The sequence below is a fragment of the Ipomoea triloba genome, chromosome 2 (genome assembly GCF_003576645.1).
Source record: "Ipomoea triloba cultivar NCNSP0323 chromosome 2, ASM357664v1".
Classification (NCBI taxonomy): domain Eukaryota; kingdom Viridiplantae; phylum Streptophyta; class Magnoliopsida; order Solanales; family Convolvulaceae; genus Ipomoea; species Ipomoea triloba.
Window position 1 is genome coordinate 16,432,074 of NC_044917.1, and position 11,505 is coordinate 16,443,578.

The 11,505-nt window shown below is 34.1% G+C and overlaps 1 pseudogene; it reads right to left on the bottom strand.

Moving 5' to 3' along the window:
* Nucleotides 1–3,060: 3,060 nt before the first annotated feature.
* Nucleotides 3,061–9,674, bottom strand: LOC116010832 (annotated as a pseudogene).
* Between the last annotated feature and the right edge of the window lie 1,831 nt (nt 9,675–11,505).

Below are 11,505 nucleotides of genomic sequence, written 5' to 3' on the forward strand. Positions count from 1 at the left end.
TGGCTACGGTGAGCTTGTTCTCCTTTTCCTGTTCGTCACCTTCACCAATTAACATCAAAGTATCACATACCTCTTTAGCTGTTTTGCATTTTCTGACTCTAGGGAAGATGGTCTCGTCTATAGCCCTGAAGAGAATATCCTTGGCAATGTTGTCAAGGTTGTTCATCTTCCTATCGTCACTGGTCCATTCTTCCTTAGGTTTGGGGATGTACTTTGGTGTGTCTTTGGTTTGCTTAGCAGCGGTATTGACCATTAGTAGGGCTCTCAAAGTGGGTCGAAGTCCGCGAGCTGGCCCGCACCTGCCCCACGGTGGGGCGGGTTAGGGCTCCAAAAAAGATGGCCCGCGAAGGAGCGGGCCTAATGGGCTTAGCCCGCTAAGGCCCGCGACCCGCACGGGCTAACCAGCGCGGATTGCGGGCCGACCCGCGACCCGCCAATTTTTTTTTTTTTTATAAATATATATTCATGTGTACACATGAATTTGTACACATGAATATATATTCATGTGTACAGTACGCGGTACACATGAATATATATTCATGTGTACAGTACGCGGTACACATGAATATATATTCATGTGTACTGTACGTGTACACATGAATATATATTCATGTGTACTGTACACACTATAATTTATAAAATAAAAAATAAAAAATAAAAAAAGAAAAACTAAGCCCGCGGGGCCCGCCAACCCGCGTGGGGCGGGCTAGGGTTGTATGACTCCTAGCCCGCGGGGCCTAACGGGCTAGGGTTGTATGACTCCTAGCCCGCGGGCCTAACGGGCCAGCCCGCAAAAGCCCGCAAAAAATTAGGCCCACGATGGGGCGGGCCTAATGGGGCAGGTCGGCCCGCTTTGACAGTACTAACCATTAGAATCTTGACCGGTCCTGTTGTTATGACATCGGTCATCTCATCGTGGAGGGCAGATAGGTACGCAAGCATGCGTGTTTTGCAGTCATCAAACCTGCTAAGATAAAAAAGGAGATGCCTAGACAACATGTTATCCATTTTAGAAATTATCTCGTGCTTGACAACGTTTTCAAGATTTTCAAAGAAAGATCTCCAGGCAATATAAACAAAGGTTTATATCGATCAAAGAACTTGCTCTGATACCAATTGTTAGTCCCGAGGGGATGGGGTATAAGTCTAGAGGGGGGGGGGTGAATAGACTTATATAAGATTTTTGCAAATCTTTTTCTACCTTTCGTGGGTAGTGTACTTAGGATGTTTAAGTTCCATTTCTCACAAGTTGAAGAAAGAGTTTTTTGCGCAGCGGAATGTTATCCCCATTTAGTTAGCAAGAGTTTTAGTTTATTCGAAAGATAGATATGTGAATGCAGTGCAGTTCGACATGTTAGAAGGATAAGCAAGAAAGTAAAGCAGTAAAGTAAAGTGCGAGAGAGATTTTTAAGTGGTTCGGCTAACCTGCCTACGTCCACTCTTCTTCTAGAAACTCCCTAGAAGGATTGCACTAAAACTCCCCTTTTTAGTACAATCACTACTACAAAAATGGTCTACTACGACGGTTATTTTTATACATACACGGCGGTTTTTGAAGCGCCGTGTAGGTGGCCGCCTTGGTAAATAATTACTTTCTACGGCGGTTTTAAAACCCGTCGTGTATGATGCCTATATACGGCGGTTAAAAAACCGCCGTATAATCATAAACATACACGCCGTATATAACAAATTAACGCATTATATATATAATTTATAAGGCGGTTCTGAATAATAACCGCCCTCTAAAGTGCACTTTATATGGCGGTTTCGAATAATAACCGTCGTCGTTAATAAATTTACACATTACATATATACTTTATAAGGTGGTTCTGAATAATAACCGCCGTCTACAATGTACTTTATAAGGCGGTTCCGAATAATAATCGTCGTATAAAATAAATACATATATACTTTATAAGGCGGCTTTGAATAATGACCGCCATCTATAATTTACTTTATAAGGCGGTTCCAAATAATAACCGTCGTATAAAACAAATTTACGCATTCCATATATATTTTATAAGGCGGTTTTGAATAATGACAGCCATCTAAAGTGTACTTTATACGGCGGTTTTGAGTAATAACCGCCGTCGTAAGTATTTATTAAAAATAAAAATATATGTATATACGACGGTTCCAAGATAGAACCGTCGTATATACATGTATATTTACTTTTTAAAAATACTTTATACGACGGTTCCACGAGCAAACCGTCGTATAAATGTATTTTTAAATTTTTATTTTTTATAATTTCACAATTTTTAAATCTACAATATAAAATACAATAATATGCTATATATTAAACTAGTAGTTGCACCCGTGCGATGCACGGACATTTAATATATGCTAAAGATTAAAAGTAGTTTAAAAAAAGAGTATAATAGTATAAATAATGAATGAAAAACGATTACAATTTCAATTGTATTAGAGATTATTGAAGACTTGTTTGTAAACGACATTTTTAGTTGTAATTAAAATGGTAAATTGTCCTCGTATATCAAAATTTGTAATCCCCTACGACTATTTACTGTTGAGACTGCTACAGACATTTGACCATGATTAAAGATCGGCTTTCTCAAAAGCCAACCCACATGTGAAAGTGTTTGTCTTTGACTTTTATGTATTGCCATGGCATATGATAACATCAACGAAAATTGTTTTCTTTAAAACTTGATAGGAAATTTTGAATCAGAAAGTGTTAACGACAATCAAGGAATTAAAAACATTGTTCCTGCATTGGTTCGACACATTATTTGAGCTTCGAAAACATGATCATCCAACCTTGTAAGATGATCAATATTTCTCAAAAGCATGACATGTGACCCAACTTTTATAGTCAAAGAATGATTCGGTACTCCAAAACAACGTAAAGAATTTAACAAACCTCCAGTTGCATCATATTTGCAAACTGAATAACATGTGAAATATGTCCTACCCTCTGCATTATTCTTATCATTCATATAATCGTTGATGCTATCTACAACATCCAAATATAGATAATAATAACTTGTGAATTTAAAAAAAAATAGAAAATTAGTAAATACAAACATTAAAATTGTTTTACACATTACTGAAAACTTCTTTGTATACGACATTTTTAGTCGTATTTACAATATTCTCCTTTTCGCTACAAATAAGAATTTTTAATCCTTGGGGATTACTAACTCTTGACAGTGCTACATACATTTGCCCATGATTAAAAACCGGTCTTTTCAAGAACAAACCAACGTTTGTTAGTGTTTGACCTTGGCTTTTATTAATTGTCATGGCATATGATAACATCAAAGGAAATTGCTTTCTTTGGAACTTAAATGGCAATCTTGGATCTGAAGGTGTTAACGACATTCTTGGTATTAAGACCTTTGTTCCAGCATGTGTTCCGCACAAAATTTTTGCTTCCAATACATGATCCGCCAACCTTGTAAGAATAAGCCTTGTACCATTGCAAAGTCCTAATGAGTGATCAATATTTCTCAAGAGCATAACTGGTGATCCCACTTTTAGAGCTAGTGCATGATTTGGGGCACTTGAACATCGCAAGCCATTCAAAAATTCCGGAGTGTGCAAATCGGACAACATATCTGCATTGGAATCAGACTTACATATAGAATCACAGCTCAAATATGTCCTACCTTCACCTCTATTTTGCTCATTCATATATTCATTGATTTGATCAACGACATCCAAAGTTGGAGCCAAAATAGCACTATTCTTGAGACAGGTAAGATCATGGTTGCCATTACGAAACCCAGGGAATGTTGTATCAACAATTGTACCAATAGGATCATCATTATGTTTTACTAAAAATTGATCCGGAATAGTAATGTCCCAATCACCTTCGCTTGAAATACCAATATCTCCATCCCCAATATTAGCAATCCACTTTGCAAATTCTTCAATCTCTTGTAGTTCAGTGTTTGATTGTAAGCCCCTAAGTCGTAGATTCTTGGTTAACCTAAAAACCTTACAGCTCCTCCAAAGATACGAAGAATTTATACTTGCCCCAACAATATCTTGTCTCATGCCCTTTGGTATTACAGGCAAAATTTGTCTAAAATCTCCACCAAAAACCACCATTTTACCTCCAAAGGTCATATCATAACTATTAGCATTTTTGAAACGCAACAAATCCCTCATTGTCCTATCAAGAGCTTCAAAGCAGAATTTATGCATCATTGGAGCTTCATCCCATATTATCAACTTAGTTTGCACAATCAACTCTGCCAAACTACTACCTTGGTTGATGTTGCAAGTTGAATCTTCGTTAATTGATATGGGTATGGAAAATCTTGAATGCGCAGTTCTTCCTCCTGGTAACAACAGAGATGCAATTCCACTTGACGCTACATTGAGCACAATATCACCATTTGACCTTAATGCAGAAGAAAGTGCTCTCCACAAAAACGTTTTACCTGTTCCACCATATCCATATACAAAAAATAAACCTCCAGCATTCTTCTGTACATCAGAAATTACCTCATCATAGATTAACCGCTGTTCTTCTGTTAGTTGACTAACTAAAACTTCATTTTCTTTCTTCAGAGCATCACGATCATATGATAATTCCTCCTGTACTAATCTGTTCGTTGTTAAACATATATTCTCAGGATCTGGATATGGCATTGATGGAAAATCTTTCAAATTTCTACCCATAGCGGTGAGCAGTTTCTCTATTTCTAAAAGTGCATAATTTTTTTTCTGTCTTTCATCCAAAATCAAATCTGTTTAGTAAAATAATTAGATGTATTAGTTACCTAATAGAAAAATAAAATTGTAAGTATGTGTTAAAAAACATTAAATAATGAAAACAATTAATACCTGAATTTAGGGATTGTTGTCGAATATTATATTGCGCATCATCAGACAGATGATTCCACACAACTTCACAAACAACTTCTGGTTTTGCCATTGAGTTAGACATCAACAAAGTCACAAATAGCTTTCTCAAATTACTACCGGTGGCCCATTGACTTGCTTCTTCAATTGCTTGAATGTATTCTTTGTCATCATCCACTAAGCCTCTAGCGTAGCAGGCATCTCTAAAGGATTGGTATTCTTTACCATCAACTGTTAGAATATCAGAATACGAAGTCGGGCCACAAACTTTATTTAGGAGACATCTTAAGTAAAAAACTTCCCCTGTGCCCGGTGGAACATAGAATACTCTACCAATTGCAAACCCTCTTTTCCTTGGTTGCCATTTTCTAATATCTTTCTTCCATACAAATTTAGTTGGCATCTCAGCATATGTCAAACTTCTAGCTTCCTCATAGGTTTTGTTAGCCTCAAACCATTCCAAGAACATGCTTTGTAACACTGTGGGCCTGTTCACTATATTGTCAACTGGATCATCATCTGAAAACACAATTGTTTGTTGATTTGGCAAGTGGAAACTTAATCTCTCTACAGAGGGTGTTCTCAACTGTATATCAAAACTAAACAAACGCCAAGCTGCTTCACATGGAGATATGTACCTACAGTCATAGTACATATTGATTTCATCAATGACTTTCGGACTATCTTGATCATTGTTGGTATTGTAAAATTCTGCTGTAACTCGATCATGGCCCTTATTAACGTATTTGAACAGGTACTTGATTGACCGTGATTGATTGCACCACTCCACATTAATATGGGCCCTATACTTTAACAACAACTGCTTATTGTGTGGTACTACAAACCTATTATCGAGAGAAATCCCGTTTTTAAACACTTCACGACCATTGTCCCGTCGTCTATAAATTGGATATCCATCCTCATCAAAACTTGAACAACTAACAAACTTTTTAGGAAAATGTTTAGTACATTTACCGTTAGCCATACAAGGAGAGGTCGTCCGGGCTTTACCGCAAGGACCATGCATCATGAATTCTTCAACTACATTGTAGTATTCCAAGTCAGTTTCTCTATCTGGTATCTCAGCTGAAATAATGTTGTCCAATCTCAAAACCCCATTATCGGCATTTACTTTCTCTTGAAACAGAAGAATATGAGCATGCGGTAGACCTCTTTTTTGAAACTCTATGGTATATATCACTGTAATATTTAAGAAAGGGAAATTTTTAAAAAACAAATTAGAATATGTTAGAAAATATTAAAACTAAATTTACATTCTCAATAAGGTTAAAGTAAAAAATTACCTCCAGACACGGATCCAAACAATTTGTTTTTGTGGCAATCAGCAATAAGAGCGTCCAATTTAATTTTAAAAAGTCTACAAATGATATCTGGACGATCTTCAGCCTTTAAACCACCATCTTTCAAAAATCGCTGCACCTCAGGCCATTTTGGGTTGCATGTGAATGTAATAAACAAATCTGGATATCCAATCCATCGACAAATAGCCATTGCATCTTGGTAGTTTTGAATCATATACCTAGCGCCACCAGTAAAGCTGGAAGGTAAAATAATTCGTCTTCCTTGGGTATTTGGGTCAACTTCTCCACGGGTCAAAGCATCTATGAGATAATTATATGTTTCACACCTTAAACTCTTTTGGTGGCTCCTAATGTAAATTAGTCTTGCTGATTCCACCATTGTGTAGCCATCCACAAGAAACTGTTGGAATAACCTCTTAGAATGCAACAAAGTTGAAACCTCAGTACTTCGTGAATGGATACGGTATGCCAAATATTCTCTTTGTCTAATCCGTTGCCGTCCACCATCAGTCTTCGTTTTATGATCCGAAAATGGGATGTCTTCCCTAAAACCGTCTTCCCCATAAGGAAACAATAGCGGATATTGTAGAGGCATGTACGCAAGATTTAGTTGACTTATTCTTTGTAATTGCCCAGTCCTTGTTTCAACCAAGATGTCACGCTCTCCAATACTGGTATCAAGATCCCCAACAATTAATGCAGCCACTTCTGAAACTTGAGGCAAGTTGTAAGTTCTTGCATCTTTAGCTCTCTTGCCAATCAATTTAATCTTGACTTCAGCACATGGGTTCTTTTGTAACTCAGACCTTGCCATACGAGACGATTGAACTAAAACATTATGTTGATCCAACTCTTTTTGAATATCTTTTACTATTTCCACATGAATATCATTTTCGTCAGCAGTCGGTCTATAATAATAGAAATAAGAAAGAAGTTAATATAAACAATATATATTCTTTACTTGTATAAAGAAATATAAAGAAATGCAATAAAGTAGATATAAATACCTGACAGATTTGAGACGGTTTGTAAGCTCATTATTGGTATCATATATGTATAATTGTGCAAAATGTGGTGATTTTCCTTCTACAGGCAGTAGACTACCCATGTAGTGAAAATTTTGTCCATTCATTCTGAAGATTGGTGGTCCACGACCTTTGTTCTTTGTCTTGTCGATTTTACCACCCATAGATGTGAAGCAAAACATATTGTTGTACGTCCTAATGTTTTGCAAGAATTGCTTTGTTTTCTCCCCTTGTCCAAAAAAACAATTCATATATACCTTTGGGTGGCAACTTTGATTTTGGCAAAGTAATCTTCCCACTATTGCAACACATGGAGTATTTAGGAATTCCTCTAGTGACAGTTTTGTTTAGTCTCTCTTCAAACCAAAACAATGCTCCACAATGTTGACATGAGTGGTCGGCATCTCCAAAATCAGAATATTGAACTACATAATGAACAAATAATTAGTACAGAATTGTACTTTTGTCATATTAAGAATGATATGAAACACTTACCAGAAATCAATTGTTCTTGTATAGCTATTGTCTTGTTTGTAGATTCTTCTTCAAAAGATGTAAGCAAATCTCTAGACATGGTATTACATTCTGTGACATTATTAACACGTCTTTTGCACCTTTTATTTTCATGTGTTTGCATGGGACCTGCCATTTTTATATTTTGGATACAAAAAAAAAAGTCAAACACCAAAAATTAATGTGTTGGTAAAATGTAATTGAATTGTAAAAAAAAAAAAAAAGAAATACAAAATTTACCAGTGGATAAATCCTTCAATGGTTGCCTGTTTTTTGTATGTTCCCTAACTATTGTGCCATCTACATTAGTGGAAACATAATGAAAAGTTGGTAAAAATAAATTGTCAATCTTAATAAGAAATTAGCATTTAATTAAATTTCCAACAATACAAAAAAAGAATGTACCGTTTAAAACACAGCTAGTATTGGTGTTTAAGCCATTGGATAACCCTCCTAATAAAAATTCGTTGGATTTCTTTGATGTAGTGATTTGTGTGTTGTTATACCTACTCATATGTATACTATAACCAGTTTGATGCACTGCAAAAAAAAAAAAAAAAAAAAAAAAACCAAAATTAGTCTAATAAACTAAACATTAATTTTAACAACTAAATGGATAGTAATTATTAATGAGATGTTACTATAACGAATTTGTATACTAAAAATTTGAAAATATGTGGTAATACAGTTTGATAGTTATATTTACCTTCAGTAAGTGCACTAATTGGTGTATTATTTGTAGAATAATTACCGACTCCATTGCTGTTTCTCAGGATAGCATTATTACCAATTGGTGAGATATCATTCCAAACATTTGATAAGAGGGTATTTTCATCATTTTCTGCAATTAACGAACAACATGAATATAAAACAATATTCTTTATTTAAAAAGAATGCACAATATTCTTTTTTTTTAAAGGAACAAAAATAAAATAATAACATTTTTATAAAAATAAAGGTATACGTAATAAATATAAACTATCATTTATATGATATATGTTAACATAATATGGAACACAACAAATTTGTAATTAGGAATTTATATTCAGATTAAAAGCAAGTATATGATATAACAACAAAAATAAAATATAAAAGATAATATGATGCAAATTCATCATATACCTATAACTAAATTCAGGCCCACATAAAAAATAATATAGTGCACAAATGTAGGCCCAAGATTACATACATTCAGCAGCCCATGACCCGACCCATCTTTGGCCATATGAAAGAAATCTCAGCCTCTTCTCCACCTAAATTGGTTGTTCTTCTACGCTGGTAACATTCAGCGACAACTACCGCTCGATCTGTCCTAGAGAATCCCTTCAATCCTACCCTCTGTTTTCAAATATGTAGTTATTCCTCTAAATCCACAGTCTTTGTCAACTCGATTTGCTTCTACTACTTCATAATTCATTCATAGATTAGTTCTAAAAGTTGTGGAAGTTTTTGACCTTCAATTTCGACTACGGTCTTACGATTTCGCCGATCTCATTTTTTGCACCGTAAACCTAGAGTGAAAGGTTCTTGAGACACGGATTATAGGTCATGTACGGAACTATTCAAGCAGCAACAGGCAAATACTGTATAGCTAAGTCTACTTCCCTAAACCCTAATTCTTATTAGTTCATTGTGTTTGAAATTGAAGATTTTGAAATTAGTTAATGTATTTGTTATTAGATTTCGAAATTAGTTACTATATTTGTTATTAGTAAATGTTTTCGCTACACATAAATACGTTTTTACTAATTTTTTATTTTTTAAAATTCAGGAGGAAAAAGCTGATATATAGATATGTAGACAGTATTGAAGAGACAATTGTAGCATAGATGAATCGTTGAGGAGATAACTTAAGGCAAAAAAACGGTAAGCTACAATTTCATAGGTAGAAATTTGTGAATGTTGTTTGTTTACCTTTGTTGTAGCTTATTTGCTTCCTCTTCCTCCCTATAATTGTAGAACCCAGAATTTTCTTCATAGCTTAGTTTTTGAGCACACATGAATGAAGTGAGTTGTGACTGTAGTGTAGTCAGAAATGAAATGAGTTAAAATCTGGATGTTTATATTACAGCAGCATTAATGATTGGGCTAATATAAGCATGAGTGTAATTATTACCAAGACTATTCAGTTTTTCATTGAAATGAACAATTACAACTACTCATGATGTTATGTAATAAACTTGTTCACTACTATTTTTTTTTTTACAGTTTATAGTAGTTTTACATGGATTTGAATCATTTTGTTTTCTATTATGTGAAAATCTGTGCAAATGATTAAAGGATAACCATGTGGCCTATGTTAATTTCATTGTGATTGGTATATTTTAAATTTTGAGTACCCTATACCTATTTTGAAATAAGGATGATGGTATCCTTTTTTCCATGTAAATGAGTAACCTGTTAGAGTAATTTAATTTTTTTACAGTGATAGATTTGGAGATGTATCATCTGTATGTCAGACATTTGCTGGTAGATTTTGGCAAATGATGAACTAAATTGTGATGCCCTAAATAATTCTTAGAAATTGATTTGTAATTTGTATTTTGTACAGTGTATTGCAACAACATTCATTTTGGACTGAATTATTTAAAAAAATTTTTTTTTTTTTGTGAAACTTAAAAATTGACAATTTGAAACAGGTTTAGAAGTTCTCTATTTCTGAAGTCTATTTATTTTGTAGTCTCTGTATGGCTAAATTAAATGGACTGGCTACAAACCTTGTTATTTCTAATTGTCAATGTTTGCATAAGATCAAGTGTTGATACTTTGTAACTTGGCACCTCCAACATAAGATCAAGTGTTGATACTTTGTAACTTGGCACCTCCAAAAGTTGATTTTTTTTTTTTACTTTGTAACTTGGCACCTCCAAAAGTTGATTTTTTTTTTTGTTATGTGATAGGTTGAAAGCTTATCTTGTAGATAATTGAATAACTTGTATAAAAAGGTTTTACAGATTTGTTTATACATTGTAAATAAAATAGCAATACTTAGGAACTACTGTTTCTAATCCCAATGTTGCTTGACAGCTGCCTTTGCTTGTACTCCTTAGTAGAATTTGGCTTACACTTCTCCTTGCATATANCTTGTATAAAAAGGTTTTACAGATTTGTTTATACATTGTAAATAAAATAGCAATACTTAGGAACTACTGTTTCTAATCCCAATGTTGCTTGACAGCTGCCTTTGCTTGTACTCCTTAGTAGAATTTGGCTTACACTTCTCCTTGCATATACAGTTGAATAAAAAAAAAGGCTTACACTTCTCCTTGCATATACAGTTGAATAAAAAAAAACATAGGAACTAATAATAGATACTTAAGTGAAAACAAAAGACCTAACTTGTCAGAGTTCAAAGTGTTGATACTTTGTAACTTGGCACCTCCAAAAGTTGATTTTTTTTTTTGAGATAGCTTGAAAGCTTATCTGATATGTTATATATGATTACTTTGAGGTGTGTTATTGCATAACTGTGATTAGGGAGTTAAAACTTGTAGATTATCATTGCAATATTTTTTTTTTACAAATTGTACAGAAATTGTATAAAAAGGTTTTACAAATTTGCTTATACATTCTAAATAAAATATCACTACTTAGGCACTACGTTGTTTTCCAAATGTTGCTTGTTAGCTGCCTTTGCTTGTACTCCTTAGTAGATGTAGGCTTACACTTCTCCCTGCATATAGAGTTTAATACAAAAAAAAAAAAAAAAAANAAAAAAAAAAAAAAAAAACACACACACATAGAAACTAAAAATAGATAATTAAGTGAAAAGAAAAGACTTAATTTAAAAAAGCAGTAACTTAGTGTTT